Consider the following 6,994-nt stretch of genomic DNA (forward strand, 5'->3'; position numbering starts at 1 on the left):
TGTATTCGTTCCAAGGGCTTCGATATTCTTGAGATTTTTCAACGTGGTCTTCATTTCCACTAGATGTTGTCTGGTGACGTGCATATCAGGTCTCTCGTATACCTTGAAACGTCCCCTTTCAACAATTATACATGACTGTGCTTAAACTGACACACAATATTTTTAGCGCAACGCTACGCGCTGTTCACATCCAGCTGCCGCTGCCCAACACTACAATGGCAGGCAACAATGCAAACTAGCCACAGACTGCACACAGCACTTCCAGTGATTTTCATACAGAGCGCTACGTAACGTTGCCAATAAGAAAACATAAACAGCCTACTTACATAGCCCCCACGCTCCCCACAAAAAATTTTACAAATTGTTTTGGTCACTGGGCAATACATATTTATTAAAATTTTTCATAATCGTAATTACAATAACAAAGAAATCAAATGCACACACTTATTGATACAATGTTGGTCAAAAGCTAAAATTTTCTCACAGTCCATAAAGATAGTCCTGATCATTCATCATAATAGTAATTACAGTTTTTTTTCACAAAGTCTCATTAGTAAAAGAAATTGCACACAGAAGTTGTGGATTTCCATGCAGTCTTGAAGAAGTAGTGTTGTCCTTCCAACGGAAAGACAGTGCTGACTCTTGACATGCTGACAGGTAATGGGCCACAACAGAGCAAACCCACTGCAGAGTCATTCGACGTTTTGAAGAATATTGGTAGACCCACTGTAGTCCTGGTAGAAATTACAGTATTGGTGGGCCACCAGAGGTGCAGACCCACTGCAGTCCTTGTAGAAATAATGGTATTGGTGAGTCATCACAGGTGCAGACCCACTGTAGTCCTTGTAGAGACGGCCTGCAGCCATCTGTTGCGACTGTGCAGGTGCGAGTCATTGTCTGTTTCTTTGTTGGCGCGCGTCGTTACTGGGATTAGGAGACCTAACTTCTACTAATTCGCCTTGCCGAGAGGGCCCAGCTTTGTTAGAATCCCGCCAGTTCTGATGGAATTCAGGTCTGTCGTTTTGTCGGTAGTTTACATAGTTTCTTGTTTGTCGGTCATGTGGTGGAGAATTTCTCCCGGAATCGTAACTGCGTGGTGGACCGTTGCGTCTGAAGCTATTCTGTCTCATTTGATAATAATTGTTTTTGTTCTCATATTGTCTGTTTCTATGGTAATCTCTGTCATATTCATTACTACGGAAATGCGACCTTTCTCTGTAACTATTACTACTCTGCCAACGGTTGTCATATGGGTGGTGTCTGTTTTGGTCACGCTTTGCGTTGTAAGAATAGCCTTGTTGTGTCCAGTTATTATTTCTTTCATCGCGGAATTGCGACGGATGTGACCTGTAATGATTGTTTTCCTGTTTTCGCATCCCGCGACTGTCTGTGTTAATTTCTAATTCTTGTAAGAGTCCCTGAAAAGCTTCAATGTCGTCTTTGCAACGTCCTGCCAAAATAATATGTCGTAAATGTTCAGGCAGTTTTATTAAGCAAATGCGGATCAGTTCTGAGGGGCTGTATGGGTTTGAAAGATACTGATTCTTGTGCAACATGTCTTCAAAATATTTCACAAGACTGGAAAATTCAGATTGTTCGAAACGTTTCATCATTATGATGCTATGTTTTACTCGGTCTTGTGTAGCTTGAGACCAATAGGCTGAGAGGAAGGCATGATAAAATTCTCCTTCACTGTGACAATCGTGAATGACCAATCGCATTCTTACAGCTAGTTCATTCTCTAAGTAGCCACACATAAATTCTAATCTGTGTTCTAATGATCAGTTGGGAGGAAAACAATGAGAGAATTGATGGAGCCATGCTTGTGGATGAATGTCGTTGTCAGAATTCTTAAATGTTTTGAATTTACGTGTAGTAATGAACAGCTTATAGTCAAAATCATCATGTCGGCGAGCCGCATGTCGGTCATTGTTACGTCGTTTCGGCGGTTCCATCTCAAAATTCGGTGTACCTTGCCAATTCCTTTCATAATTTCCGAAGTGCCCTGTGTTATTATTTTGTGGCTGTTCCGTATTTCTATGTCCCTCTTCCCATATTGGAGCGCGATTGTCCTCTGAAATACGTAATTCTTGGATTACCTGTGTCAGCTGATCTTGTACTTACCGGATTTCTCTTTTGTGTTGCGTATTAATTTGATTCAGATTTTGTTTCAGTTTCCTAATTTGTTCGCACTCTTCTATGTCATTAAAGACTACCGGTTTTGTGTCATTCAGATTATCATCTACCTTCGTAGATAAATTATTTAGCTGATCCAAAAGTTCAACTACTTTCTCTGATAATGAACTAATTTCCTCCATGTGTCTTTCTGAACCAATTTTCAGAGTATCTACTGTGTCCTTTAAGTTTTCCTGAGTTTTTGCAAGTTGCGTAACCAAATCGGTAGATGCAACTGAGTCAATTTTAGCTTGCAAGGTCTCATGATTTTCATGAACAATAGTTTGCAGTTCTTTTATGGCTGCTTCGTGATTCTGTAAAGCATTTTAATGCCGCGAAAAAATAGGTTGAAAATGCTCACAAATTTGTGTTTTTACGTCATTACAGACTTTTTGACATTTCGATTCAATGTTATGTAACTCAGTAGTTAAATCTTCACGTGTTTGTTCAAGCGTGGTGTCTAACTTCCGAAGATTTTGTTCCATTGTGTCTAACTGTTGCTGTGTTTGTCTCTGGTGTTGTTCCATTGTGTCTAACTTTTGAAGATTTTGTTCCATTGTGTCTAACTTTTGAAGCTTTTGTCCCATTTGTTGCATTAATTTTAATAACAATGCACTGGTGTCTGAAACATGTCCCTCAGTGCTATTCGGCAATGCATTTGAACCGGCAATATTCGCAGTTTGAAAAGCAGAAAATGTGTCTTGACTTATTTGAGAAAAAGGTGAGGACGCAAAACCTGAATCTACAATATTTGCAAGATTGTGTCCTGTCATTTCAGATTCCTGAGGCAAGCTGTTGCCGACCGATCGATAGATAATGCTTCCCTGTTCACTAATTGTTTCACTGTCCACACCATTGTTTGCAGCCCGCTCCATTTCCCTATGTACAATTACCAAATTACTACTTTGAACATTAGTTAATTCATTACTCGGTGGCGCTAACACACTGCTTTCGTCTTCACTGTCATTTCTCAGTTTACTTTGGAGCCTAGTGTTACGTTTTTCACACGCCATTATTGTCACAATATTTCACACGATAACACAGAAGAGCACAATTTGAAGAGCAAAAATAAGAGAACACCTTAACATAGTACTGAAAATAATATCTAGTTAATTGCAGCTGCGAAATACTTGGTGCAAATCTACATGCATGCCACAACTGTTTTACTGTTCAACAATGAAAGGCTGCAACTACAAAGGAGATTCTCTCTACAATTACGCGCTAGCAATAAACAAAATCTACACTAATTACACAAACTACAAGAAAAAATCAGAAGATTCCGGTGAGGTATCCTTGGCTAAGGGTCGACATATGAAACGTCCCCTTTCAACAATTATACATGACTGTGCTTAAACTGACACACAATATTTTTAGCGCAACGCTACGCGCTGTTCACATCCAGCTGCCGCTGCCCAACACTACAATGGCAGGCAACAATGCAAACTAGCCACAGACTGCACACAGCACAGCCAGTGATTTTCATACAGAGCGCTACGTAACGTTGCCAATAAGAAAACATAAACAGCCTACTTACAACCTTTCCGATGTGCTGCTTGATTGGCTGTTATTTCGTACTCACAGTCCCTGACTTTGACGTCTCCCTTTATTAGTGAATTTTGTCTTCCGAATGTCTCCGCAAAGGCTTATGCTTTTTCAAACTGGTCGATTGCATGTCCGTTACCGATCTGCAGCAGGTATTCCGGGTTTTTTCCCCTCTCAGCCGTCTGACCAGCTGCCATTCGTCTTTGGTTTACAGCAGATTGTTCGACATCTAACCCTCCGATTTTTCAGTTTCCCATTCCAGTGATCGCTCTCGTAATTCGCGATGCAATCTATCCAAGTTCCGTCTGTCACTGAGTTCACGAAATTGTGGCCACCTTTTCTTCAGTCTATTTCACTGATGTTTTAAGTACCTGCGATAATGGAGGTATTGGCTTTTGTCGCAGTCTGTCGTGTATAAATGCGGTACTCGCCTCCCTGGCCGTCTTAAGTATCTTTTCGATGAGACCGTCAAAAGCTGCATCGCTTTCTTCTCTGTCGCGACGTTTATACACTCCTGGAAATTGAAATAAGAACACCGTGAATTCATTGTCCCAGGAAGGGGAAACTTTATTGACACATTCCTGGGGTCAGATACATCACATGATCACACTGACAGAACCACAGGCAACAGAGCATGCACAATGTCGGCACTAGTACAGTGTATATCCACCTTTCGCAGCAATGCAGGCTGCTATTCTCCCATGGAGACGATCGTAGAGATGCTGGTGTAGTCCTGTGGTACGGCTTGCCATGCCATTTCCACCTGGCGCCTCAGTTGGACCAGCGTTCGTGCTGGGCGTGCAGACCGCGTGAGACGACGTTTCATCAAGTCCCAAACATGCTCAATGGGGGACAGATCCGGAGATCTTGCTGGCCAGGGTAGTTGACTTACACCTTCTAGAGCACGTTGGGTGGCACGGGATACATGCGGACATTGTCCTGTTGGAACAGCAAGTTCCGTTGCCGGTCTAGGAATGGTAGAACGATGGGTTCGATGACGGTTTGGATGTACCGTGCACTATTCAGTGTCCCCTCGACGATCACCAGTGGTGTACGGCCAGTGTAGGAGATCGCTCCCCACACCATGATGCCGGGTGTTGGCCCTGTGTGCCTCGGTCGTATGCAGTCCTGATTGTGGCGCTCACCTGCACGGCGCCAAACACGCATACGGCCATCATTGGCACCAAGGCACAAGCGACTCTCATCGCTGAAGACGACGCGTCTCCATTCGTCCCTCCATTCACGCCTGTCGCGACACCACTGGAGGCGGGCTGCACGATGTTGGGGCGTGAGCGGAAGACGGCCTAACGCTGTGCGGGACCGTAGCCCAGCTTCATGGAGACGGTTGCGCATGGTCCTCGCCGATACCCCAGGAGCAACAGTGTCCCTAATTTGCTGGGAAGTGGCGGTGCGGTCCCCTACGGCACTGCGTAGGATCCTACGGTCTTGGCGTGCATCCGTGCGTCGCTGCGATCCGGTCCCAGGTCGACGGGCACGTGCACCTTCCGCCGACCACTGGCGACAACATCGATGTACTGTGGAGACCTCACGCCCCACGTGTTGAGCAATTCGGCGGTACGTCCACCCGGCCTCCCGCATGCCCACTATACGCCCTCGCTCAAAGTCCGTCAACTGCACATACGGTTCACGTCCACGCTGTCGCGGCATGCTACCAGTGTTAAAGACTGCGATGGAGCTCCGTATGCCACGGCAAACTGGCCGACACTGACGGCGGCGGTGCACAAATGCTGCGCAGCTAGCGCCATTCGACGGCCAACACCACGGTTCCTGGTGTGTCCGCTGTGCCGTGCGTGTGATCATTGCTTGTACAGCCCTCTCGCAGTGTCCGGAGCAAGTATGGTGGGTCTGACACACCGGTGTCAATGTGCTCTTTTTTCCATTTCCAGGAGTGTAGGTAGTTTTATGTTGCTCTTTATAAATGTACTGAATCTGGTCCAGCCTACGTCGGTTGTCTTTCACCTCAGCGTGTGTTCAGTGCTTCTGTGGATGTTGCCAATAACTGGGAAGTGATCAAATGTATGGTCCACTGTTGTCAGCTCCTGGTCACAGTTCAGACCCATGATCATTGCTATGTCCAGTACATCCGGTCTATATTAATTGGTATTTGGTTATGAGTAGACTCCAGAGGCCTCCCTGTGGTGTTATCAAGGTCTTCCACCGCGTTTAACAGTTGTTCCCTCTTCGGGTTGGTTCTAGTTGAATGCCATATCGAGTGTTTCGCCTCGATGCCGTCTTCGGGAAACATTTTGTCGAAACTGTGAAATACTGACCGTAAGCCTAGACGAATTAGCTGTGTATTCGGTATTAATTGAGCTGCTAGCAATGTTACCCTTCCCGTTGTTGTCCCGAAGATTACTGCCGACGCCTCAAGTTGTTGCACTGGTTCAGTCTCTCTTCCAGATGTACGACATCTTTGCAGAGGATTACTGTCTCTTTCTTCTTGTTGGATACTGCACTCACGTTCCAGATGCAAATTTTTAAAACTTTTGTACGCCTTATACTCATACGGAATGATTCTCTTAGTCAATGACGTTCACTAGTTCTTCGACTAAGATAAAAACCTTAGTAACGGCATCAGACGCTTTCTTCCGCTTCCTCCTGAAGTCGATTAATTTTTTGAATAGGTTGCCGGTTTGGAAGGAGTATTATAGTTTGGCGATCCATGTTGTTATCAGAGTTTGTTGGCATCTCGTCTTCCCTGATGAGACGAACATTGGAATACTTTCTTCCTCCTGATGACAGACACCTTGTTGTGTCTTGCTGTTTGATGTCTCTTCTTGTTGATGTACCGACTTTTGGTGGTTCAATTAGTTATGGCCTCGTTGTTGGCGACACTATTTTTACTGCAGGCAGAGTCATCACTTTTGGTTTGACATTGGATCGCGCGTTGTGAGCTCTTATAGCTTTCTGGGCTTTCTTGGATCCAGTTCGCTGCGTCACCTCCCTGTTTTCAGTCTGCCCGTGTGGATGGTTTGCCCTTCGGGTGTGTGCACGCCTCGCTTTTGATGCGTTGTCCATATCTAACGCACCTTGCTGGAAGCCAAAAGTAATCCTTGATACTGTCGGGTCATATCTTGTCCTGACGTCAGTAAATGTTACATAATTTTCACGCCCCCCCCCCCTTTTCTCTGGGAGTGAGTAACGAATGTATGGAAGAAGACCTCAACTAGATTCTAAAGATTTTTTGTTTTGTTTTAGTATGACAGGGAGTCTGGATGGCGGAATACACTGTAATCACAAATAAATAAATAAATAG

This window comes from Schistocerca cancellata, chromosome 1, assembly GCF_023864275.1.
Source record: "Schistocerca cancellata isolate TAMUIC-IGC-003103 chromosome 1, iqSchCanc2.1, whole genome shotgun sequence".
NCBI lineage: Eukaryota > Metazoa > Arthropoda > Insecta > Orthoptera > Acrididae > Schistocerca > Schistocerca cancellata.